Source organism: Malaya genurostris, chromosome 1 (genome assembly GCF_030247185.1).
Source record: "Malaya genurostris strain Urasoe2022 chromosome 1, Malgen_1.1, whole genome shotgun sequence".
Taxonomy (NCBI): domain Eukaryota; kingdom Metazoa; phylum Arthropoda; class Insecta; order Diptera; family Culicidae; genus Malaya; species Malaya genurostris.
Window position 1 is genome coordinate 139,624,634 of NC_080570.1, and position 27,407 is coordinate 139,652,040.

The window sequence follows — 27,407 nt, forward strand, 5'->3', positions numbered from 1 at the left end:
TTCTGCTCAAAGTGATTTTTGTTACCTGGGTTAAATAATAATAACAGACTCTTATCAGAAAAGTAATAACAGATTATTTAAATAATATTGACTCCTCTGCTTCATACCGGCATACAAACACTATTAGACTTCGATTGTTTTTGTACCGTTTCTGAACGCCATAATTTGCTTTAAAAAAATCTCAAAGTAGACTGTTGTGGCTCCATAAAAGTAAAAATATTGTTCATACTTGTATGGTCATGAAAAGAATAAAATAAAAAATCAAAACTCATACTTTTATTTATTTATTATTTCATATAAAAATATGTACTAGTATTTACTTCATATGCACTAGTATCTACTCATTAATTGTGTAGATTTATAAATATTGAGTTTTTTAGCTTCATTTAGAGTTTTCTTATTATCATTTTTAATTTTAAAACAACAGTTCATATTGGCTAACTTACATCCTGTAAGCATGTTTATATATTTATCTGTAATTTTCAATGCGCATGTAATACACATTACATCCATTATATATTTTTCACATTCAAACAATATGCATTTTTCTTCAGTATTTTCAGTAGATTCTGCTCGTTCTATTTTATGAAACTCAAAGCGGCCTTCTATAATCTCTATTAGAGCGGCCTTTACTCCTACCGGACCTAATTTCAATAGATCATCGAAATGGGAATTAAAAATTCGACACACACCTTGGAAAAAATTGAAGATTTTTTCTCTAGGTGTCAATATACGGCTTGTACGAGGTCTGTTCAAAAAGTTCCCGGAATTTTTTAATTGCGAGCGTCTGGAGAGTCCGGTGGTCAAAATTTTTTTATTGTGTTGGTACATATGTCCCTAATGTATGGTGAAATTTTCAGCTGTATTCATTGTTTACATTCTGTCTTGTAGCGGCTGGTGTAGACTTAAACTGAACGCATTGTTAAAAAAATTTTTGAACCTGAATAAAGGAACCGAATTAAATCCCAAAATCTACACAGAAAGAAAAGATGAAACTTACACGACATGTAAACCAATCGTACTATTAAACAGACATCAGTTGAAACGAAAATCTGATTTAAAACCATGGTTGATGTAAAATTACATTGAAATGCATTTACTTTTTCATCGAACAAGGCTGTATATTTACAAACCGCTTAGTTTGGTAATGTAACATTCCATTCAATTACCTGCTCCAAATATGTGCATGAAAATAAATGTAAATTCACAAAATATTTTAATCTGTGTAGCTCCGAATTTAGTTCTAGCATTCAGGTTCGAAATTCTGAAACTGAATATAGAAATTAGGTTTTGAAATTGAACTCATGAGTTAAATTATGAAACGGAATTTGGAACTAAATTCTGGTTCAAAAGACAGTATTTAATTCGGTTCCTTTACTCAGGTTCAAAATTTGAAAAAAAAAAGCGTTCAGTTTCAGATTACAGGTTCAGAAATTGAAACTATGACTCTGGAACTAGTGCCTTGACTAGAATTTGGAAGTGATTTTAGTTGTAGTTGTATTTGGAATTTAAATCCAGAATTTAGTTGATTTAGGATTTTAACTTTTGAATTCTGAAACAAAATTCAGGATATAAATTTTAGATCGAGAATTCAGAACCAAATGACAGATCTGAACCAGAATTTAGTTCATAAATTCCGTATCATAATTTAACTCATGAGTTCAATTTCAGAACTCAATTTTACTAAATTCTGGTTCAAAAGACAGTTCCAAGATTCAAGTTCAGATCTTTTATTTAGTTCCGAATTCTCGATCTAAAATTTATAACCTGAATTTTGTTTCATAATTGAGCAGTTAAAATCCTAAATCAATTAAATTCTGGATTTGAATTCCAAATACAAAATAAGGAACTAAAATCACAGACTAACAGACATGACAGTATGAGTAAATTCTTATAAAAATAATTTTTCGTGATGCACTAGTTCCACCTATATTTTACTGCGCGAACTATTTACTATCTGTACATCCCTTGTGTTATGTACAAGTTTTTTCACTAGTTGGTTTCCCCTCGTTTGTCAACACCGATCAGCTGCTTGCAGGGATGCCTGATTTCATCCAAATATTTGAAAATGAATAGTCACAATAAATTATTGGAAGGTAACCATTTATTTGACTCAGCGTTGTTCATCTAGATTATTTTTTATTGTGTTGGTAGTCTTCACCCGAAATTAAGTGGCGGCAGACCAGAAGCAAGTAAATATTGTAACAAAACGAGTTCGATTTTGTATTGCGTTGGAGGATGAGAAGTAAGCACAATTATGTATATAGTTTTGTATTAAATCTGTATCCTGTATGAAATTCGCATGGACGTATACAAAAGAATACATTACAGGTAATTCTGTATAATTGGCAACTCTGTTGGTAAATGAAAAAAATAAACACAGTCTAGTTGACAGACAGGATGTTTTTGATAGGGTAACGTGGCGCTATCATGACACATGTGAGTACTGTCCCAAATAAAGGAATATTCGAAATGACCGTTAAAATGATTGAAGAATCTAATTTGAGTGTCCTGTCTGTTAGTCTGTGCTAAAATCACTTCCAAATTCTAGTCAAGGAACCAGTGCTAGAGTCAAAGTTTCAATTTCTGATCCTGTAATCTGAAACTGAATTTTGAAACAAAGTCCTAAACCTGAAATTAGGTTCACTTAAGTCCAAGTTTGTGAAAATTTACACAGCCGTCTCTGAAAAAATGAAGGGAATCCCGTTTTTGAGTTTATGATCACTACTGTTTCCGGTACTTCCGAAAGCGGGAACTGGGAGCCGGAATAGCTGAAATCGATTCGTTTAGCCAACAACTAGTATAACCTCTAAATTGAAACAATTTTGGGTCAAATTAAGAAAAACATTTACGAGTTTAATTGCAATTTCATACACACTTCATCCTTCTTGTCCAGAACCGAAAACTGGATCTGGATACAATTCTGCATCAACTTATGGGAACATAATAATTTTCATATAAATGTTTATGAAAATCGGTCCAACCTATTCTGAGAAATCCAATAAATTGTTCAACGCTGGATCTATATGGAACCAACGTAAACCTATTTTGATAAACTTTCAAAATAAACAATCCATCGAAAAGTGATTTAGCACGAAAATAAACAAGGCCGTACAGCCGTACAAAAAACGTCCCGAATGCCGACTAGAGAACAAAACTAATGGCAGGCACTGGCACTGACCATCGAAGGGTTAACCGCGATCGCGAAGCTGGTAAACAACAAAACAAAGCCACAAACGTCACGTGAGCAGAGACATGCAACCGAACCATGAAACACCTGCAGCAACTGTCAGAGATCGATTGATGGATGCTTCAAGTCGAGGGTTAGGAACGTGTCTTTTGCTGTGTACTTGCTTCTGATAAAAATAAAGCCATCTATTTGGCACGAAAACTGTACGCGGATGCCACCGAAGCTTCGTTCATTGTTTTCGCGGGGACAAAGAGAGGGTTCTGGCAGCTATGAACGGTGATCTAAGCAAGCCGCGATTCGATTCGTATTGTTTTTTTTTTCTTTTGCCGACAATTACAATATTTGACCGATACACACCGATGACAACCTTGGGCCCGAACTTTTACCCGTTGCGTGTGTTGATTTATTCTAATTACACAATTGGATTAATTTTCACCACTAGACTGGGTATAGTAGAACGATGTTGCCCTCACACCGGCTGTCAGAACGGTGGCTTTCCATTCGTCAGAGTAGCTCACTACCAAATTAGTCCAAATCAAAGTAAGCGTGCAGATGGTGGTGGTGGTGATGCTACTTCTGCTACTGTTATGATTGTTTTCGTTCGGGCTAGAAGAAAATGGCATGGCATTACGCGGATTTGAATACTTCAGTAGCACCATTGCATCGCATTTGTTTATGGAAACTCGAGTTTCAACAGCTTGTTTCCACCCATAATGGTTGTTAAGGTTTTTCGTAAGCCGACAAAAGTAAACTCCAATTTTTAAGGTTTAAAATTAAATTCGATTTGTTGAGCACCAACCTTTTATAATAGTTGTAAACGAGACAGGTAATTTAAAATAGTTAATAAATAACATAAAATAAAACATTTCCAATTATTCTTTATTTGGTGGAAAACTTCTTAGCACATAACATTTAAATATGATTTCGGGCATTTGGCCGTCACGACTATTTTTCACAAAGGTCATTCTGGAAGGTCGTACCACAGACTAACAGACAGGACACTCAAATTAGATTCTTCAATCATTTTAACGGTCATTTCGAATATTCCTTTATTTGGGACAGTGCTCACATGTGTCATGATGGCGCCACGTTACCCTATCAAAAACATCCTGTCTGTCATCTAGACTGTGTTTATTTTTTTCATTTACCAACAGAGTTGCCAATTAAACAAAATTACCTGTAATGTATTGTTTTGTATACGTCCATGCAAATTTCATACTGGATACAGATTTAATACATATATCCAAAACTATATACAGAATTATGCCTACTTTTCATCCTCCAACGCAATACAAAATCGAACCCGTTTTGTTACAATATTCACTTGCTTCAGGTCTGCTGCCACTTAATTTCGGGTGAAAACTACCAAAACAATAAAAAATAGTCTAGATGAACAACGTTGAGTCAAATAAATGGTTACCTTCAAACATCGCGAAAAAGTTAAATATATTATCAACGTAATCCAATGATTTATTGTGACGATTCATTTTCAAAAATTTTGATGAAATCAGGCATCCCTGCAAGCAGCTGATCGGTGTTGACAAACGAGGGGAAACCAACTAGTAAAAAAACTTTTACGTAACACAAGGGGTGTACCGATAGTAAATAGTTCGCGCAGTACAATATAGGTGGAACTAGTGCATCACGAAAAATTATTTTTATAAGAATTTACTCATACTGTCATGTCTGTTAGTCTGTGGTCGTACTTCAGCAATGACAAACAAACAATACATTTATCTGGATGCATTGGTAATTCTTGAATGGCGAGAGGAATATCTTTAAGGCAATTTTGCACGTTGACGTATCCATTCAACCAAAAATGCGTCGAAGAGAATTTTGCCGACGACACGACCTGCGACTGACCCTCAGTAACTCGAAATGTCAAAATGATATCATTTGAAAAATGTTCGCAACTGGCAACACAAGTCGATAAAATGTTGTTTGTCGAAAAACCGTTACCATAACCTTGGTTACGCATTTGGTTCCATTTAACGATGAATTTTTGTTTTGTTTTTTGGAATTTGTTAATATGGAGAAATATAAACATTTGATTCAAGTGCATTTGATTTTATGCAGTGAAATGAAAAAGAAACAAGAAGATATCATACTCAGAGGAACAAAAAATTGTCACTCACAGTTGTGTTTTGATTCATAAATAGCATTTAACTCCGAAAGATATTTAGCTGACTCTGGAGAAGTATGAAATTTAAATAATCATAGATTTCGAGAAATAACTGAAAGCTCATTTTGCCGTTGGAGGGTTTGCTCTACTCGTTTCATATTTTCTGTACTTTGCACGCTTGCAAAAAGATCCACATTAGTGCTTTTGCGGAAGTCCTTTCAGGGTGACTCTTCGCTAAATTTCCACTACAATCATTCAATAAACCGATACATCAGAATACATAGTTTTCTATTGAAATCTTTAACCTTTATTTTAAAATTTACCCTGCTAACGGATTTTAAGAAATCGAAAAACAGAGCAGATAGAAAAAACGCGTTTTTTCAGTTGCGTCACTTTTACGATTCAATTGCATTTTTGGCTTCGGTCATTGTGCAGTAGGAACTATGCAAATTTTCAGAATACGAGTATTTTTGTTCAAATTTCATTTCTTCGAATAATAATCGAATTGAATATTGAGCTGTGGTCAGAATGATTCGAGGACCAGCAGTTCTGGAAAATGGATACTCGTATCACAAATTATAATAATATCTGCAAGGTATCTTACCAAAGTTGAAGGAGCTGGAAGCTTTCAGGAACTGTTTGTAATGTTATCTACATCTTTAGTTTATCTTCACTTATGCAGAGATATGCAAGGTTAAAAAATAGTAAGTCCTAATTGGAAAAATAGAACATATTTTCAATTTACTCCAAGCAGAGCAATTTCCGAACGCAGATCATTTTTTCAGTTTGTTTGTTTATTTAAGCTTCCAGTGTTCCTTGGTAACAAGTTCGTAGCAACTTAAACAGTGATGCTCAAGAAAATTATATATTATATCAACGGGTCACTACACTCTTACCAGCCGCTACCTAATTTTGGGTCAAAATCTACCCAAAATCAACTAAAGTGCATCTCCCCAATTTTGGGTAACGAGTGATGACCTCAAAATTTAGGTAAATGTAAGTTTAGTACAAGTGTTATGCCATAACAAAGCACGCTACTCATTATTACCGATTAACTCAAAGTTTGAGTAGAGCTCGACAATGAGTGATTTCTTCTCAAAAAATAGGTAGAAATGATTTTCAGTGTATATTTGTGGTAACTATCGTTAAATCGCTCACGAACACTTTTTATTCCGATTTTTCTTCGAAGTGCCTGCCTGGTCGTGTCGTCGATTTTACGCTTTAAACAGTTTTAATTGAACACTGATTTTGAAAATAAATTCCTATGATTTGGAAACGTTGTTCTGGAGGTAACCTATTGATGATAATTTGCCAAACGATACCGACTAGAGACGTCACTTTACACTTTCGCTGTTGGGTGGTTTTGCACTTTGTATTTTGACAACAATTGAAGGAACGAATGAGAGAAAAGATCCAAACGAACTCAAAATTAAGTAAAAAAGAACGTCTCGATACATACACTGCTAGAAATCGACACTTTTTGAAAATGTGCTTCTAGAAATACACTGATAAAAATCGACACGTTGGGCTGAAGTGCTTTACACTCTTACCAGCCGCTACCTAATTTTGGGTCAAAACCTACCCAAAATCAACTAAAGTGCATCTCCCCAATTTTGGGTAACGAGTGATGACCTCAAAATTTAGGTAACTGTAAGTTTAGTACAAATGTTATACCATAATAAAGCACGCTACCCATTTTTACCCATCAACTCAAAGTTTGAGTAGATTCTGACCTAATTTTGGGTAGCTTATAGAAGAGCTCGACAATGAGTGATTTCTCCTCAAAAAATAGGTAGAAATGATTTTCAGTGTACACTTAATTTCACCGCATATGACTCGACTCTTAAAATATGCACATCTTTGCCGTACAGTATGATGTTGTTTGACGATCCACAATTCCATTGCCTAGAAACACAAACACATCGTATGAGTTATCAAAATAGAAATAGAACAACAAGCAAGTTTACCTTATTTCCCTACTGTTTTGACGGACACACGAACATGTTCATTATTTTCCCAGCAAAAACTAAACGAAACATCAATAGCAATCAGTTGCCAGAAGTCTCTTGCAGTCATTTTGGATTTCTCATTCATATGTTTTGTATTAAATATTGCCGCAATTGTCAGACAATATAAAGATTATTCAGAAAACATATAAACATCAGTACGGCGACACTTCAAACGGACACATTGATCTAATTCATAAAGTTACACACTTTAGTCTTATGTTCAAAGCATTCAATATCAGCATGTCCACACTTAAGATTCAAATACTGGCCTTTGTCATGTGACGACAAACTTCATATTTATTCGTTAAACTTTTGAAAAACAAGTGGAGCGTGCTTGATTGTTTAGTACGACTAGAAACATGAAATTCATGTAGAGAAATACTTTTGAGAAAAGTGTTTATTTTTAGCAGTGTATGTTACATTTCAAGTTCTAGATTCACTAAGATCCCTCTCAGCAGGCGGTTCTATTTTGTTGGTCGTTGAGCGCTTATTGAACGGTTTGTTGTTGTTTTTTCTCTTGCAAAAATAGTGTGAAAATTATGTGTTACCTTCATATAGAAAGAAAATTTGTTGTTATTCTACGTGAAGTAGAAGTATTGTACAGATATGTATTGTTAGTTTAAAAAAATAAGTGGAAAAAACTTCGCAAATTGTCCAGTAAAACTAGTCCAACGGGGCTCCAACTCCTCATATTAAAAATGGCTCAACAATGGACCTCTGTATGCCGGGTTTGTTGAACGAAAAAAATGGCATTCGGTTCAACGGTATGCTTCAAAATCGGCAAACGGACGTGTTGGCCTCCCGTTGAACGATTGATTGGACTTTCATTGGACCAATGATCCAACGTATTGGACCAATGAAGGACCACCGTTGAACGTTTTATTTTTAAGGGATATCAAGTACGCTTCGTGTTTCAAAAGTTTAGTGCATAAATGTTGAGTGTGTCGTCAAATGGCTCAATCATATCTCAGCACATTTTAATCTTCATTCTACATAGGACTAAAGTGTGTAGCTTTATGACATAGATCAATGTTATAACATGTCATTTTGATGTATCGCTGTATTGGTGTATATATGTTTTTTCAATAATTCTTATATTCTCCGACTATTGCGGCGGGGCTAAATGTCAAGCATATAATAAAAAAGTTCAGAATAAAATTGCTGCAAAAATCTTCATGGAAGTGACTGAATCAGGTTTTCTATCACATGTCTTAGAATGTCAACACAGTAAGTATATTCATTAAATGATCGGTGCCTTTTCGAAACAGCATACCAGCAAGTGACAGATTCACTCTTTCTTTTTCACGATGTATGAAACTAAACATAAAAACACGAGCTATCAGTTGATAGTTGAACTTGAAGGAGAACACAAAGAAAAAGAAAGCGTCATATGAACCTTTCAAGAATTTACCAGAATTTTCTTTGCATGACTCCAAAAATGCTTGTGTTTTCAGCTAACGGAGTTATAGATTGCTAAACAAAACCGTCCAATTTTTTTCAAGAAAATTGTGTAATTCGGTGACAACGAAAAGACTTTATAAACTATATTCACCAGTTTTTTATGAGCCCAATATCTGAATGATGACATTTTAAATTCCAATTCCCCTGCATCTCATATGAAAATCTAAATTCTAAAGTCTGAGAATTAAGTATAGATGTGTTAAAATCTAAAATTTTTCATCAGTTCATTTACACTTGTATGACAATTCGAATTGAATACTAAATGTTAAACACTTTTAATTTATCTGCTGTTTGGTGGGAGGGATTTATGTGTATTACCAATAGAATTTAATATGATCTCATTAGAATAAGATTTGAAGAAACTTACATTTGCAATTTAAGTGTCGGGACAAATGCGACGAAATTAAATTGAACAATCCAACCAGCGTGGTCACCACGAGATAGCGTTATGGTGATTGTTTTGACATATCCCATATGTTAGAAACATTTTTGACGAATTTTTCAATTTACTTAAGTTTGAAAGAATGCAGATGGCAAAACCTTACAAATATGGGTAAGAGAAACGATTATCCACGTGTTGTCATCAAACATATGATTTCAAATTGTCCTATACTCTTGACAATCTCGGATGAAATTTGAAATTTTCAGTTCACATACAGATTTGATTTAGATGGTAAAACATGAGTAAATAGACTAGTCATAAAACTTTTGATCATAATTTATCAATTAATCTCAAAATCCAACCCAAAAAACAAAAAATATCCCAGATATGAAAACAGTATCCAACCTCACTTCTTCAAATTTGGTATTTCATGTTACGATTTCTCCATAAATATCAATCAAACATACCACGGAAAGTTACTGAACATACGATCGATTATTTTACCAAATTTTCACACGTTTTTTATGTTAGTATTCGATTCATAAAATTCGAACCCAGCATTTAGTTAGAATCTTCAAGCAAAATCTGAAAATTATCACCATCGCTTAGTTCAAAGCTCGCCACTCTAGCAGCGCAGCGATCGCAAGAGAGTTGGTTGGATTCTTCAATAGAAAACACTTCGGTCCAAGATGTCAATTTTTATCAGTGTACACATAAAACCCCTCTAAGAAAAAGAAAAAAAAAATCCGCTGATCCAATACGTTGAACCGTTGGTCCGATAAATGTCCAATAAATCGACCGACGGGATGCCGATTCGGGACTTTCGTTTGCCGATTTTGAAACAGACCATCGAACCGAGCGCCATTTTTTTCGTTCAATAACCTCGGCAGACAGTCATTGTTGAGCCATTTTCAATATGAAGAGTTGGAGCCCCGTTGGACTAGCTTTACTTGAGAATTTTGAATGATTAGAATTACCTGAAGTTTGCTTCATTTAGAATTGGAACAAACTTTTGCTCATGTTGTGGCGCTCCTGGTGGACGGATTTGGAAGTTCTTGGTGCCCACGTGTCGGGAATTTTGTCAGCTTCACGTATGATTTTTGGCATTCTGCAAATCGACTGTACTTTGTAAACAATTAACATGGAAGCCGAAGGAAGGGAAAAAATTGTGCACAGTCATTTGGAAAATCCATTGTGGTCTGCATCTAGGCTAGCTAAATAGCTGAAATTGCCCAGAAATACCGTATGGCGCGTTATCAAACGGTATAAGGCAAACGTCGGAGTAGAACTATCGACCGGAAACTGCGTGGTAAGATTTTGAAGACGATTAAGAGGAATCCTAATCTGTCGGACCGTGATTTGACCAGAAAATCGGTGCTGCCCATAGTACCGTGGGGAGAACTCGACTCCGGGAAGGAATCAAGTCGTATCGAGCTAGCAAACAGCCAAATCGAACCATAGAACAGAATAGTGTAGTCAAAATTCGTGCTCGAAAACTATATGACCAGGTGCTGACTAAGTTCGACGGGTGTCTTCTGATGGACGATGAAACCTATGTCAAGGCTGACTTCGGGCAAATCCCTGGTCAAAAATTTTACTTGGCAACGGCTCGGAGGGATGTTCCAGCCAAATTTAAATTGGTTTTTGCCGACAAATTTGCAAGAAAATTTATGGTTTGGCAGGGCATTTGCAACTGTGGCAACGAAAAGTTTTCGTTACAAATAAGACAATAGCATCGGACTATACCAAAAAGAGTGTCTCCAAAAACGAATTTTGCCGTTCATTCGATCCCACGACCATCCCGTAATGGTTTGGCCAGATTTGACAAGCTGTCATTACAGAAAAGTCGTTCAAGAATGGTATGCAGAGAAAGGGGTCCAGTTTGTTCCGAAAAACAATAACCCACCCAACTGCCCCCAGTTCCGCCCTATTGAGAAATACTGGGCAATCATAAAGAGGAGACTCAAGGCAAAGGGAAACGTTGTCAAAGAAATCAATCAGATGACTAATAATTTATCCGTATTTTTTCTAAAAAGTATGAAGAAAACGCTACATTTGTATAGAAAAAAATCTTGAATTCAATAATAAATAACTGAAATACAGGCAATTGTCTTTGTTCCAACTCTATCTGAAGCAAGCTTTATTTTTTTATTAACACTACATACCTGTACAATACTTCGACCTCGCGTAGAAAAACAACATATTTTCTTTTTATATGAAGAAAACTCTCAATTTTCACACTATTTGTATGAGACAGAAAACAACAAATAACTGAACGAGTATTTAGTTTAGTAAGTCGTTCAACAAACGCTCCACGCCCAATAAGATCTAACCGCTTTGTCAGTGCACGGAAAGACCGAAATGAGCATTTTGGAGAAAAAATTGGTTGATTTTCTGATTTTAGTTAGTTATTTTTTGAGACAACTAAAAAAATCTTACATTTGCTAATTTAGATTTTTTAATTCTCATTTCCTTAATAATAATAAAATATTTGTTGAAATGGCTATTTTTTTAGTTGAATTCACCAATTAAACGTGCTGTCATTTCTTAGCTAAGGCACACTTCATTTCCATTAAACTAATTTTTTAGTTGAATTAGAGAAATAAAACGTTGTTTTCAACCAACATAAATGGTTGAATTTGCTTCTGCAATTTGCAGCTAAATGGCGCACTGAAAAAACGTTAACACCGTAATGACTACTAGCCACTAGAAGGGACCCTACTACCGAAATAAATTTTTCAGTCGCGCTTGTTTTGTCTATATTGGCAGGTATAAATACGATGTTGTATTAAAGAAAAAGGCATAAACGAAACATAAACTTCATTTAAAAAAAATTTCTTCTATAAAGCTGTTCTCTTCAGTCGACTTCGCAAAATCAATTTCATTTTTGTTCTCTTTGTACTAACCTTCAGTAATGATGGTGATAGAAAAATAGAAACAAATTTTCTGATTTTGATAACAAAATTAGTTGTCAATTTGGAAATTTTGTTGTTAAAATCAACTAATTCAAAAACAGTAACACGAATTAGGCGCAGAGCTAATTTCGATCGTTCCGTGTGGAAACGTCGCAAATGATTTAAATTTACAAGCAAAACATGTACTTTCGAACGAGCTAATTTTACTTGATTTGACATCAAAGCAGTCAGTAAAATCAGATTTATATGTTGAATGATGTAATATCGAGTCATCACTCCTAAAAATACGGCATGCTTTGTTTTACTTCATGTGTGATTTTCATATTTTATTGAAGTGGTTTGCATTCTTCATTTCTCTAGCTAAAGTGTAATAAACTGGCCTAGGTCGCCTGATTTTACCATAAATTTATTCATAAAAAGAACTAAATGACGTTTATAACTGTCACTGTCAATCGGGTTGATCGACCATTCAAAAAACGAGCAGTCGAGTAAGAGTTCATTACTCGGACCTCGGTCTTTCACAGTAAAATTTTGATTTTGGTTCAACTTTGAAACGGATTGATCATTTGTCTTTCGGATCCAAGGGCAGTTCCGACATCTTTTACAACAATAACGGAACAGTTTACCTTCCATAAAAATTTATCCGGACCAGATTACAGAACCAGAGATTTTCAATAGCACAGGAAACAGCAAAAACAAGTTCGTATTTCCACAAAAGGAAAAAAATCAACCTCAGGATCCACTAAAGCTAGGGCTAAGATCTAAAACTAAGCTTGAATCTAATTACCAGCTATTGTTTCCTCAATGGTTTCAACACAATACAGTAAACGATACGCGTTAAGTTTTCAATTACCTGCTAGATTACCCCCCCAGGCACAGGAAGAGAGAAGGGGAGCCGTGTGGTATCGCAAAGGACCAGAGATAGATACTAACAATCAAACGCGGCAAAAGCGCAACCAAAGACAAAAGCACTCGGAGACGAACAATACCTGTCATGTTACGGTTGATCCCATCTGCGCGTGGCTTTTGCGGCGTGCGCCTGATTGTTCCGGGCTCGAGTTCTGCCGTTTCGTTATACACGGTTCAGGTTTCAGATCAAATTTGCTTCCCGCGCTACCGCTAGCGAACCGGTTGTCCCATCTCGCTGTGCACCGCACAAAACTTCAAGAAAACTCACTCAGAATCACTTTTGGCACTAACCGGATATGCACTTGACGGGAAACTTTCCTACTCCGTATTCTGCCGCACTTGGCTTGGTGGCATCGTCCAAAAACCCGCTATGTCACACACCACCCGCGCTCGCTCGCTCGCTTGCCCGAACAAACACCGGAATCACCGCAGAAACTTTTTATGGCAATTTTATCAGCTCCATTTGGATATACTACTAAGTATTAGAATGCCTATACTCGATGCACTCGTTGCACAACAACTAACCTGGCTGACAGTTTTATTTTTGCCCTTATTCTTCCGACCTTAGCCTTTAGTGCCCGTTGAGCTCGTCCGCTCGCCCACCGTTTCTTCCGTTGACGAGTCGTAACTTTAAATAGAATTAAATACACACTTCAACAATACACTATCGAATTTCCGCGCCAGCGTTGCGGCAGCGGTAGCAACGCGGGATGTGGTTGGCTCTCGAGGGTAAATCCATTTCACGCTTATTTTAGCACTTGTTTGTCGAAAATGGTTTTGCTTTCACTCACGGTTGGCCTTAATGAGTCGGTTTTTTTTTTGTTCTATTTTTCCCCCGCTTAATTTGTTTGGCTACTCCGGAAATAGTCCAAAACAAAGTCGTTTATACTTCAGCGGATTGCACTTCAACTACGCGCCGACGACCGAAGGAAACCCCGGGCACGGCACAGCAGTTTTTCCCACGGCTTGCACAACTTTTGCCGCGAAGGGAACGGATTCCTTTCCGACCCATGCATCAAACAGTGGAGGATCCTTTTTCAAACCACTCAACCAAACACTCGTGTGCCCAACCGATGAGAACTGTTCACCACCACCGCGTTCGGGCTGTCTGTCTGAAGCTTTTCCTTGTTCCTCCTGGTTTGCATCGACGACGAGAGAATTTCTAGACAGTTACTGTGAGCAATCTGCACCCCGACTCGACTGATACTGACTCTAAAGAACTCTACACCTGAACCGGGTATCCGCGCGACCAGACAAGACGAACGACAAACGGCAACTGCCTGCCGTGCTCCCCGAACTGGGCAGGAGGAGTTTCCTAACGACTGAGTGCGACTGAGACTCGGACGACAGATGAGTTACTCCGGTGCTCCACCACCACTCTCCGGTACGCGAGTGGTACCCATCATGGCATGCTGCAATCCTGAACGATCTCACCGTCTTTTTTTCTTCCTTCCGCACACAACGAACGTCGGCGGCGCGCAAAAATCCGCGCGCCAATCTTCATTCGAGCAGCTCGTTTCGAAGTGACCCGATCCGACCTGAGGCACATGCTGCAAGGTGGCTATCGCGCGCGAGAGAGAGCAAGTGAGAGAATGAGAGTGATAGCATCGGATGAAAAAAAAATCTAATTTCTAGAGTGACAAGACTATTTCAACGTGATGTTCATTTTAAGACAATTCTCGGTTGATTTTCCAGAAGGCCGTAACAGCAAATGACAGTTTCTCTTTGTTCACTCTCTCTTTCGATTATTGTGATGTGATCTAAAAAGGTTTTCTTGGATTTCACAGTTCTGTTTGGAAGTCGAACGTTTCGAGCATCATTCTATGCAAAGATTTAAGTGATAAACGTGGAAACCGCTTGGTAATTAATAGAAGAGAAAGTAAACAAAGAGAAACTGTCACTTGCTGTTACGGCCTTCTGGAAAATCAACCGAGAATTCAAAACTCAATTCATAATCTACATACGGGGCATTCCACACAAAATTAGCAGAAAGGCTGGTCTACGTTATGAACTACTCGGCTAATCCCCGACGATGGATCTAGCCTACACCGATGGAATAGTTCCCCGACGATGGAAGTTTCCCCGAGACCGACGCTTCCGAAATACGAAATACGGCAGGATGCCTGGGTCGGTCCAGTGATTCCGGTTGGAAGATGACTTCCGGTTCACTGGTGCCCCGACGATCCATACCGGGGCTACGTCGCAATCTACTCATCTAATCCCCATCGAAGTCTAGACTACTCCGACGGAGAGCTCCCCGACGAAAGGGTTTCTCCAGACACTGAATCTCGTGTTTCACCACTCGGGACACTCGAATGAGTGCCGAGGTCGATCCGGTGATTCCGGTTGAAGCGTGGCTTCCGGTTTACTGGCGCCCCGACTATCCGTACCATGGCTACTCGTCTAATCCCCGGTGAAGGATTTAAACTACACCGACGGAGAGTTCCCCGACAACGGAAAAACTCCCGAACCGACGCTTGTTCGCTGATCCCTCTTTAGCGGCCTGCGGTCGCGGCTGCCTGTTGTTCTGTGCTCCAATTCCGCTGCACTGGTCGACACTGCGTTCCAATTCTCCTCACTGTGGCACATCCTATGGACTAGGTTCTCTGGTGTAGTTTCTCTGCCACATACATCCAGTAGACCATTCTTTTGTGTCGCAAAGCGGGGACAGGCAAACAGGACGTGTTCTGCCGTCTCAAGCTCATTTGGGCAGCCAGGGTAAGCAGGAGATGCCGCGTGGCCGAACCTATGGAGATACCACCTAAAACAACCGTGACCTGTGAGGAACTGCGTCAGGCCACAGTTTTCTTCACCGTGGGGCCTGTTGATCCATCCGGAGACTCTTGGAATAAGCCGATATGTCCACCTGCCCCTTGGTAGAGCTGTCCCTTTCCCTTTGCCACTCACGTAGGAAGGCTGCATTGACAGTCCCACGGGCGTTCCTGTCCCTCCGCATATCGTAGCACTCCGCGTCCTCCCTGATGAGCAGTCCAATAGGCATCATGCACGCATGTGTATGTCACTCAATTTTCTCAGAGATGGCTGAACCAATTTTCACAAGATTCAAATGAAGGGTCTTATACCTTATACAATTTTCATGAATTTCATTTGGATCCGACCTTCGATTCCGGAATTACAAGGAAATATGCGCAAATTTATGAAAAAGTGCACACTCAATTTTCTCAGAAATTTCTTAACCGAATTTCACAAACTAAGCAGAAAATAAAAGGTCTCAAAATTCTTTGAAAAGCCCCCAAGAAGTTGATCCAGATCCGACTTCCGGTTCCGGTATTACAGTGCGATTAGTGAAAATTTTCAATGATATATTCAATTTTAAGAATATATACTCACAAGTAATGGCGAAACGAGGTGGACATTTTTATAAAACTTACTGCTATCTATTCATCTAGTTGGCTGATCTTGTTAGTTAGTGAATATATATAACTACTTTGAGCCTGGATTTCCGCTTCCGAAACCACCGATAATAGTGAAGAAAAGTTCCAAAAACAGTACTCACTTCGAATTCTCAGCAACGGTTAAAGGCCTCTCCGCATTTGGCCGATCTGAGCTCTCCGGCATCATTTTTTTCTGCTTCAGCTATGGCTGAGCTACCGGAGTGCGCATGTATAGGTACACCGGACCCGACACGATTGCTACGGTGCGAAAAGCTCAGTGAGGAACAGTGATGTCAACCCTACGGATTTATCCGTAGATCTACGGATTGCTGTCTTTTCTACGGATCTACGGATGAATCATATGAAATCTACGGACTTAGCATTATTTTACCAGTAATCTACTGATCTAGCATTATATCTCTTGGTATAAAAGGAAAATAATTAAATATTGTTACATTGTCTGCATATTTATTTTTGCTTGTCCAATTAAAATTGTAATCATGCATCTATTAGCCATGGATCTGTCATTACTGGAAGCCTGCCATTGTGGATTAGAGCCTAAAGCTGTTAAGTTTATGTAAATGTACTAGTATAAGTACACTTGAAACCAATTCTACGGATTTGACTTCAAAGAAAAGTGGCATCACTGGTGAGGAATATCGTTGCCAAAGATATGAATTTTATGTCGGGTCCGGCGTACCTACACATGCGCACGCCGGCAGCTCAGTCATAACCGAAGAGCGAAAAAAAGATAGGCGATGACGGCGTCGGCAATGTGTGGTTTGGCCTTTGGCGGTTCCGAAATCATAGGGCGACGAGTGTCAAAACATTCAAATCGTCATTCAAAATGACGATGCAAAACTGGTACGCGTCGGTACGTGCTTCGTTGCAGAACAGAAGTGGAAGAAAAAGTTTTTACTCTATGGGGTTAATGTTAATCTCAATTCATTGTGCAAGAAACAAGGTTTATATAAAGCGGTGCAAGTAACGCATGTAACGCCTCGCAACAAACATAAAAGTAACACGTGTAACACTTCGTAACGTCTGTAACATACTAAAAAGAATCGCTTCGTAACACCTATAACATACGAAAATGTAACGCATGTAACGCTTCGTAACGCCTATAACATACTAAAAAGTAACGCTTATAACGCACAAAAAAGTAACGCATGTAACGCCTATAACAAACTAAAAAGTAACGCATGTAACGCTTCATAACGCCTAAAACATACTAAAAGTAACGCATATAATGCTTCGTAACGCCTATAACTTACTAAAAAGTAACGCCTGTAACGCTTCGTAACGTTTTTAACGAACAAAACAGTAACGCATGTGCTTTGTAACGCTTATAACATACTAAAAAGCAGAGATGTCTATCTCCTCTGTGTGACGAAGAGCAAGCAAAATTTCTCCCCTCGCACTGACAACTTCAACGAGAGCTCTTCTCTTTCACATTTATACACCACTGTTGTGTAAGTGTGCACGCGTCATGAGTGCGTTTGTTTATTTCCTTTTACCTCTTCCACTGAATCGCACCAAAGTGCTAGAGCATTAGCTAATAAATTCTCTGAGGTGTATGCAGATACTTTCACAGAGGTGTACACGCCGGTGAGCACTCTGCTGTATGGTTTTCGTAGATGAAGCGTGGATACGCAAAATCAGCAAAATAAAACAATTTATCGTAAAATTTTCGGTTTTCCTTGCAAATTTTTCATAGCAAGGCCAGATCTACTCTCTATTAATTGAAGTTCACAGAAGTGTTCGCTCACCATCACGCACCAGTGGTCACTTGGGTGTATTTAGACGAGAGCGCGTGTGAGCGATTCATGCGAAGAGAATGTGTTTCACTCGCGCCAGCTGCTTTAACCACAAGCACACACTCAAATGCTGTCTATTCGACACTGAGAAGAAGTGCGCTTTCCTCTTTGTGCGGTGATTCGTTTTTTACATCCTCGGTGTGGCAAAAATCTGACTCTAGCGTGTATAACTCTGGTGAAATGCCATCTCTGCTAAAAAGTAACGCTTCGTAACGCATATAACATACTAAAAAGTAACGCATGTAACACTTCTTAACACCTATAACGTACTAAAAAGTAACGCATATTTCGTGACACCTATGATAAAAACCGGGAACCGAGCCTTTACCTGAACCAAAATGAAGTGCTTAAGATCCACTTGCTTCACTTCCTGCTCAGTCAACTGCGAAGGCTAGAAGTCTTTATTTGAATCGATAGAACGATCAATATAGTTTAATATTTGATTATGATTTCATGCAACCTTGGCATACTCTCTCCAACATATCGGCCGGTATTTCACTAGTAATGCCACCGGCCCATAATCCACACCAAACAGTGACTTTTTTAATACATTGGTAGCACTTGTAATGGTTCTACTTGGTCTTTCACTTCACTCGCCAAGTTTGCTTGTTGACGTATTCATTCAACTTGAGCTTTGTCGCAGAACACAATTTTTTGATAAAAAAGTAGATCTTCCTCCAACTTTGCCAGCGCCCATTCATGATTAAATTATAGACCAAACTGAATAAGTTTGACAGTGACACAAGATACGATTCACGCGTGATCTGTCAAAAATGGTGTTGCCAAAAAGTTTCCAGCAAAAAATCACCCTTTATATCAAGTGTTATCAAGAAAAAACACTGCCTACTACACCTACTACGCCACATGGAATTCTGAATGGAAATTTCAAATTAGCATACTCGGATTTGATTCGGAATTCATCCCGAACCGATAATGTGAATCCTTTCCAACTATTAACTGCCCTCTCAGCAGGCGGTTCTATTTTGTTGGTCGTTGAGCGCTTGTTGAACTACATACTGCACGAAATATTTTTCAGTTTGCTGGATCGGTTTGCTGTTGTTTTTTTCTCTTGCAAGAATACTGTGAAAATTAGGTGTTACCTTTATAAAGAAAGAAAATTTGTTGTTATTCTACGTGAAGTATAAGTATTGAACAGGTATGTAGTGTTAGTTTAAAAAAACAAGTGGAAAAAACTTCGGAAATTGTCCAGTAAAGCTAATCCAACGGGGCTCCAACTCCTCATACTAAAATTTGCTCAACAATGGATTTTTTCCTAAGAGGGTGTCGAAATCAGGTCGCTTTTTCGCATTCAATTCCGACAGATTTCCAAACCAATCGGTTGGAGGCGAAATTCATTCGGAACGTTGAAGTCCACGTTGATTAGAGTTTAATTTAGAATTCCATACGGATTCTGATTCGGAATTCATTCGAACCGATAATGTGAAGCCTTCCCAACAATTAACTGCCTACAATTTCGCAGTGTACAACTGCTCGACTTCGAAATGGTGATGAAAACTGTGAGCGTTTAAAAAGCTGTCCCTGACGAGAGAGCGAGAGCAAGAGAATTCTTTCTCATTCGCAAACTACGTGCTGATAGCGCAGCATGCCAAGCAAAAACAACGTAAAAAGCGATGCTCTGTTTCCAGTCCCACTCTCAGAGAAAACATTCGATTATCAGTGAGGCGAGCACGTGCTTTCGTTAGAACAAGCAGGTAACTTCACGGGCGCAATAATTTGGCGCGACTGCTTAGTCACTCACTCTCTGGAGCAAGCCTGGAATCGGAGAGCGGGCCTGCTTACTCTCCGAACTCGAAGAAAACTTCAAACGCGGGATTGTATCCCGGATAGAAAATCTACAATCGGAAAAATGAGTGTCTGACGAAAGTAAGGTAAACAACACGCGTTGTCCGGTGAGTTGTGACGTGTTCCATTTGCTGGTGTTTCTAATCGTGTCTTGCGGGTATTGAATGTAAGAAATTCTTGTAGGATGATTAGGATACGGCAGATATTTTCTGTTTGTTTTCAGTTGAAAATCTCTCCCCTACCAATCCGTAGTTGTTTTTGTTTTCCTCACAAAAACAATATTCTCGCTGTTAATGTTTCATCAGCCTGATAAGTAGGTCACGGTAGCAAAAATATCACCGGATCTTATTTTTGAGCCTCGTCAATTCAGCCTCCTCAGTCCTTGAGATTAATAGCTTTCCGTCGTGCACGTTTACACCTTCACCACGAACAACTGCAGCGTCCTGATGAAACAAAGTAGGCCACCATCGGTTACATATCCTCGGTGGAACAACATTTGCCATCTTCTCTTGTGTTCTCATTCTACCTCCCCCCCTGGCTTCCATGGATTTCCCTCGTGGTTCACCGCTGCAGGCTGTGCCGCATAGAAACACCACACGGAACATATTATGCACCCTTACGCGGACACCTCTCGTAGCCGGTGGTTCTGCTGCTGCCATGAAGAACCTTACGGTGAAGGACCTGACAGCATCCGTGCTCGCTTTACTAGTGGTAGAAGGGGGGAATTTAAAATACTGTGGCTGTGAAGGGTGAGTCAATTCTGCTTCCGCTATCAGTCGCTTTCTAAACAGCGTCCGTCGATCGTCGTTGACCTGTGCCCACGGTGAACCGGATAATTTTTGGTAGGTAAATATTAACCTTCAACCAACTCCCCCAACCCAGGTGATGAATTCCGTGGCCTCCTTTGACCAGCTCACGTTGATTCAAGCAGCACGTAAAACTGACAGAATGAGCTTGTCGGAGGGTTCGTCACTGTAACAATCTTCTCTTCTCTCATCCTCAACCTTCGTGTGGGGGGGCTGGGAAACCAACCAGGAGCATCATTCAAAATTGAAAATCAAGTCCCATTCATGGTTGGCCGATGTTGATGTTTACATAAATGACTTTAAAAGGGACCGGAGAGGGTGGTGGGATTTTGTTTTAATACCTAGAAGCTGGTCGGAGTGGTCGGAGTGACAACATCTGGAGGCTACTTGGCAGGTAGTTGTATATGTTCCGTCGGCTCTTTCGGTCTAAATATATGCTGCCCACTTCCACCGTTTCACCTGAAAGAAGCTGCGGAAGGCCGGAAAGGAAATTGAAACAAAAGCCTACTGTGCTTCGGTGCCGGCTATGACCGTGCCAGGGAAGGGGTTCCGGTGTTGCACCAGTTGATTCTGGCTGTACACATGTTTGCTGAGGACGACTACCAACTTTTTTTTTAACTGAAGGGGATTCGAGGTAACGTGGCCAAGGGCAGCGTGATTCAGCAGCGTAGCGATTCGGCAACGAAGATGCAAGGAAATCTGGCTCGCTGTGAAAAGCTAGTTTTATTTTCTTTTTTCGCAAGTTGAATGCAACGAATCATTTTTTGATGTTTGAAGTACAGGATTTGTGTACAGTTTTCGTTTGTTAATTGAAGCACCGCCACTAGGCAGAAGGAAACTTTCTTTATTCTATCGGAGTCTCCTTCCATTCATTTCTAAAAGTCATGTCATTGCGGTAGCATCTTCGAATCTGTTTTATAAAATAAACATTTTACTTATTTCAGTTTATTTTTATAAAAACTCCCCGCGGTTGATTTGATTTTTTCCACTCTTTGACTCTTTGAATCTTTAACTCTTTGACTCTTTGACTCTTTGACTCTTTGACTCTTTGACTCTTTGACTCTTTGACTCTTTGACTCTTTGACTCTTTGACTCTTTGACTCTTTGACTCTTTGACTCTTTGACTCTTTGACTCTTTGACTCTTTGACTCTTTGACTCTTTGACTCTTTGACTCTTTGACTCTTTGACTCTTTGACTCTTTGACTCTTTGACTCTTTGACTCTTTGACTCTTTGACTCTTTGACTCTTTGACTCTTGGACTGTTTTGACTCTTTGACTCTTTAACTCTTTGACTCTTTGACTCTTTGACTTTTTTACTATTTGACTCTTTGACATTTTTACTCTTTGACTCTTTGTCTCTTTGACTGTTTGACTCTTTGACTCTTTGACTCTTTGACTTTTTGACTTTTTTACTCTTTGACTCTTTGACTCTTTAACTCTTTGACTCTTTGACTCTTTCACTCTTTGACTCCTTGATTCTTGACTCTTTAACTCTTTGACTCTTTGACTCTTTGACTCTTTGACTCTTTGACTCTTTGACTCTGACTCTTTGACTCTTCGATTATTGTCCATCCTGTTATTCTCATACAACCAGTGTCTACTGGAAATACAGAACTCAACCCAAATTCTCAACCGATTCGCATGATTTGTGAATAAGTAAAGCACGGAGAGCGCGGAAAGACGACGCTGGATATCATGCGGGAGCACCAGAATGCGGTTGCGTCTCCATCGCCCGGCACGCTCCACCACCCGAAGAATAATCGCAAACTCCTCCGAGTGACGTTTTGCATGGCTGGCCTCCCATCATCGAAGCTCGGTTGTTGTAAACCAATTCTACGATTATACTTACATGGTTGGTAAATTAATTTAATAGCGATAATCACACGCGCGAGTTCCGCGAGCGCAACCAGCGAGGATATTATTTACATTGGCTTTTGTTTCCAAGCGGTTTGCATGGCCCCGCTCGGCAAGGCGGCAGAAATTTGCCCCGAACCACGGAAAGACGATAGCGATGCGGTGACAAGGTGGTGCTGCTCGGTTTGATTGCAGTTTAATGCAACGACGATGACAACGACGCTGACGGTTTGATGTTTACAAAATGAAAATTGTCACACGTTCGCAATCAACTGGAATCCAAGGCCGGCTCCGAATCTAAGCTGTCTAGGAAAGTACTAGGATGCCTTGAATGCTCATGAATACGACCGGAAACGATACCGCGACCAGCGATCCAGTGATACTGACAGCTGAATCGGTAACGGTGTGTTCCTTGGTAAACCGCACACTAATCGATCTGTCATTATGAACCGGCCGACCGGTGCTCAATTCCACGACCGATCGAAGCAGGCTCTGACAGGCGTTGCTAAAATTCCACTTGGAGTAGGAAACCAATGCTATTTTTTAACCAGTGCTTGTTATTGTAGGTAAGAATGGCCTTTCCTTCGAGTTTTTGGCCAGTCATTCTGAGGCGATTATTGACGTTTTTTTTTTAAAATACACAATTATTTTTGATTAGTTCTAAGCAGTAAAGTGATGACAACTTCAATGAAACGGATTATTCCAACATTTTCTACATACCGAATTTGTTTTTGGATATTGAGTAATTAAGTAATTTTTGCAATTATAAACCATTATTTTCTGTAAAATTTATCCAATTCACAGTCATCATCTGTCAATATATTACGTGAACCGGTGGACGGAAAACGTTACAAAAACGAATTGTGGGAAAAGGCGTAGGAAAGTGGGTGATATTGAAAAAGATTTCCTAATGCGGGAAGTTGATAATAGTAGAAAAGTTCATTGTTTCAACAATTTCGATTCATTTGTGTTCTATTTAATGTTTGGCATGATAACAACTGAAATGTTTATTTATACTTATTTCAATCTAATCTGAATTACCTTTAATGTTTTTGTAATTTTCTGCGGCATGTTTCATGTAGACTGTGTACAAGTTCGCGTTTAAAAAATTCTATGCTATTTCAAATGGATTGAAAATGCATCGGAATCTCAACTGATTTAACCACAGATAACAGATATACAGGCTAGGCTGAGATATGAACTGTGTGTAAAATTTGCTCAATCAGCGTGGCGAACACTTGCAGATGTCACCACGATTTGGGTGCCGCTTTCACATGAGCCACAATTTTTCGGTGCAACATTCACTTCACGCTTTGTTTTGCTGTTGGTTGAAATGACAAGTTTATTTTGGTTAAATTCCGATCGAATTCTCGTGTGATTTATGCGACATGGAAATAAAGTTGTCTTTAACACTCAGGGAAATCGTGTGATAAGTGTTAAAATTGTTGTAGTTGGAATATTTATATAACATGAAGGAGGACTTTGTTATCGTTCCGGAACGTAGTGGAAAGTTTTGAAAGATCACCGCGGACAGTCGAGTAGGTGGCAGTAGTGTTTCCAACGCATAGCAAATTTGAAATTTACACAGGACTTTGAAAAATTTTGTTCGAGCCTGTATAACTGTGGTTGCTCTGAACATCATCCTGTCACAATTCTACCGATTTGTTCTGCATTCATTACCGACGTTCGGTAAAATTTACAAATAATCCGTAAATAAATTATCGTCGTGAGCTGTAACTGTTTGTCGGTTAATTTCACTGAAACCTGTTCAATTTATTAAAAAATGACTCATGCAAGTTAATTTATGTATTATTACTAGATTAAGCTCTTACTATTTAATAATGATGTAGACTAACGCTATAATTATGAGTCATATCATTGATCATCGTTGTCACCAGCAATTTTGATAGAGAGCTGAAACATAAGCTCTTGACAGTATTAAACATTTATATTCTGGAAATTTTGCAAATTGTAACAATTATAACGAATTAAGCATTTCACGGACAATTTTCTCTCGATGCCAGACTAAGTTTTTACTTTTTCACTTCCGAAAATAAATCAATTTAACAGATAAGATTCTCACCGAAGAAGGAGTCAGCAATGTGTACTGAAGTTCTTCATAATTATGAATGATGATTCACTGAAAATTAGCAAATCGTTTAGAGAATGGGGAGAAAGTTATGACATTTCAAAATTCAGATCAGATCACTAAAATGAAAACGAATATTCCGTAATTTTTCTATAACATTTGCCGAAATCCGATAGGAAGCAGACGTCGTGGGAGTTAAGCCATCAACCAGCAGCCGATGGAGAGAGCACCTTCTGCGTGGTTAAAACCTAAAAAAACGAAAACTGTGAATTGGATCAACTCTACAGATCATTCATGCCTACACACTAAGATCTGATTCCATAGTTTGGCAATTTTTTTGACGAAAACTGTCGGTAATCAATAGAAATAACCGATATTTCGGTACATGAGTTTCAATTCACAACAATTATACACATTTTTACCGGACGATCAGTTTTACGCATTTTTCATGACAGAGTTCTATAAATAATATTACAATTCATACAGTACACACCGAATTATTTTCACGGATGTCGGTAAAGTTTTACTGACTTTCAAACAGCCAAATATAAAACAATAAAAAATAAAAAAAAAAACCGTTCAGTAAAAGTTTAATTCGATGAATGATCGGTAGAGTTGCACTGAACTTCGATCGGTCATAATTCTACTGACTTCTTCATCGTTCAATACCTACGTTTGGTGAAACTTACGAAACAATCCTCAAATATGTAAATGTCTTGACCCGTGAAGTATTATTGATTTTTTGGTAAATTTTATTGAAGATGTGAACGGAAGGAGCAAATTTGTTTTAAAAACATATTTTCATTGGATTAATTTTTTTTTCGTGTGATGAATGAATTGAATTACACCACCTTGTACGCGACGGGCAGATTTCCCCCCAGACGGCTGGCTATGTCTGCCAGACATTTTTGCCGGAATTCTGCCAAAATTCCGGCAAGAGTCTGGTAACAATGCAACAACCGTTTCTGGCAGAGAATTTCGCCTAGCGGTTATTAACGGTTCTGTTTCTGGCGGATTTTTGCCATACTAGATTGGCAGAACCGGTTTGAATCGGTTTTACATTATTAGCGTCTCCTTTCTCACTATCAAACATACATATTTCAATCTTATTTACCTCGTCTCAAGATTTGTTTTTTTGTATGTACATGCGGGATTGCGAATTAGGTTTTTTACCGTCACTGCTAACCTCAATCGGATGAACACATTTTGACAATTCAGCGGTACTGTTTGTAAACAGACTTTTTTGTTTGTTTGTCTGTTGACAAACGGATGAGAACGTTCACGGTCCATATCGCCTAAATAGAGTTTCAAAACATTCGTTAACGATTCGTTTCAGAGATTTATTGAATAAAAGTGGCTAGCTGTGAAGTGAAAAGATGATTGTTTGAGATGTGTTTCTCGATTTTGTTTAAGCTTGTTTGTAAACAGTACCGCTGAACTGTCAAGGATGAATTCTTGTTCATTTGTGACGTCACGATAAAAAACTTAATATCAAATGAAGTCGAAAAAAGAGGGAAATAAACAAGACACATACGGCGAGATAATGACACAATTTCGCCAGGATAATTTTGACAGCAGCCGGAATGCAGCCTGCCTTCTGACGGTTGCCAGAATTCCTCACAAGCGGGCATTTGCTCTCCAGAAATAATTTATACAAATAACATGATCATTTATCTTTCGGATGCAATTCAGTAAAATATGGATCACCCATCATATTTTTAGTGCTGAAATAAAAAGTTGTTAGCAGGCTTTTTGAATCCATTACCGCCAGGAATCAGTATTATCTATTTTTCGCACAGCAATCAATTTGCACTACTATTTTGCACAACAAATCTAAAAATTTTCACATCTTTACGTCCGAAAATGATGTTATTTGACAAATCTGTATTTCTACGGAATGTATAGTGATGATTACTGAAATTCTTCAATATATTTTCAATATTAATGTACTGAAAATATTGGTAAAATTTTTACTGAGTTCGGCAAAATAAATGACATTTCAGAGTTCACAGACCGTGTCAGTAAATGTATCGTAACTTTTACATAAGATTTGCCGATATTCAATAGTTCTTTGACAGATGACCGTAAGTTGGGTTAATTTTTACGTAACTTTCATTAAAAATAATATTTTACAGATCGTTACCGCAAAAATTATTATCCAAAAACACAATCGTAAGTTGAAAAATTGTGTTGTTTATTTAAATCCGAAATTCCATTTAAATTCAGAATTTTATCCAAATACATACAATAAATTAAAAATAATTACCGAACCATTCGTTAGATGAAACGTAAACCATTTGGTTTACGGAAGTGCTCGGTAGTTGTTTGACAGTTCAACAGAAGTTTTATTACCGAAAGCTCAGTAATCAATTGAATTACCGAATGTTCAGCTGTTGAAAATTCGGTAAAAAATTACCGATGTCTGAGAAATTTTTTAAGTGTAATTCCTTCAGCAAATATAGCAAATTACCGATCACCTGAAATACGATGTGGCGTGTAGGTTTGACCCATGATGGCGAAGAAAATTTGGCACTGAATAGTGGTAAATACGATATGAAAATCCGACCCGTTGAAGAAATAAAAAAATTGAAAAATGCTAGAATTTACGCGTTTTTATGCTCACCTAAAGTAAAACCACAATTTAAACGCAAACG

At 38.3% G+C, this 27,407-nt stretch overlaps 1 protein-coding gene across 2 annotated transcripts in view; it reads right to left on the reverse strand.

Annotated features, from left to right (window-relative positions):
• Nucleotides 1–14,305, reverse strand: part of LOC131425921 (octopamine receptor Oamb) — a 348,159-nt gene extending 333,854 nt beyond the window's left edge. Inside the window, exon 1 of one of the 2 annotated variants that reach the window (XR_009229046.1) lies at nt 13,069–14,305. The gene's annotated coding sequence lies outside the window, so the exon portion shown is untranslated. The remainder of the gene's footprint in view (nt 1–13,068) is intronic. The other variant, XM_058588225.1, reaches the window with a different exon arrangement.
• Nucleotides 14,306–27,407: the final 13,102 nt, after the last annotated feature.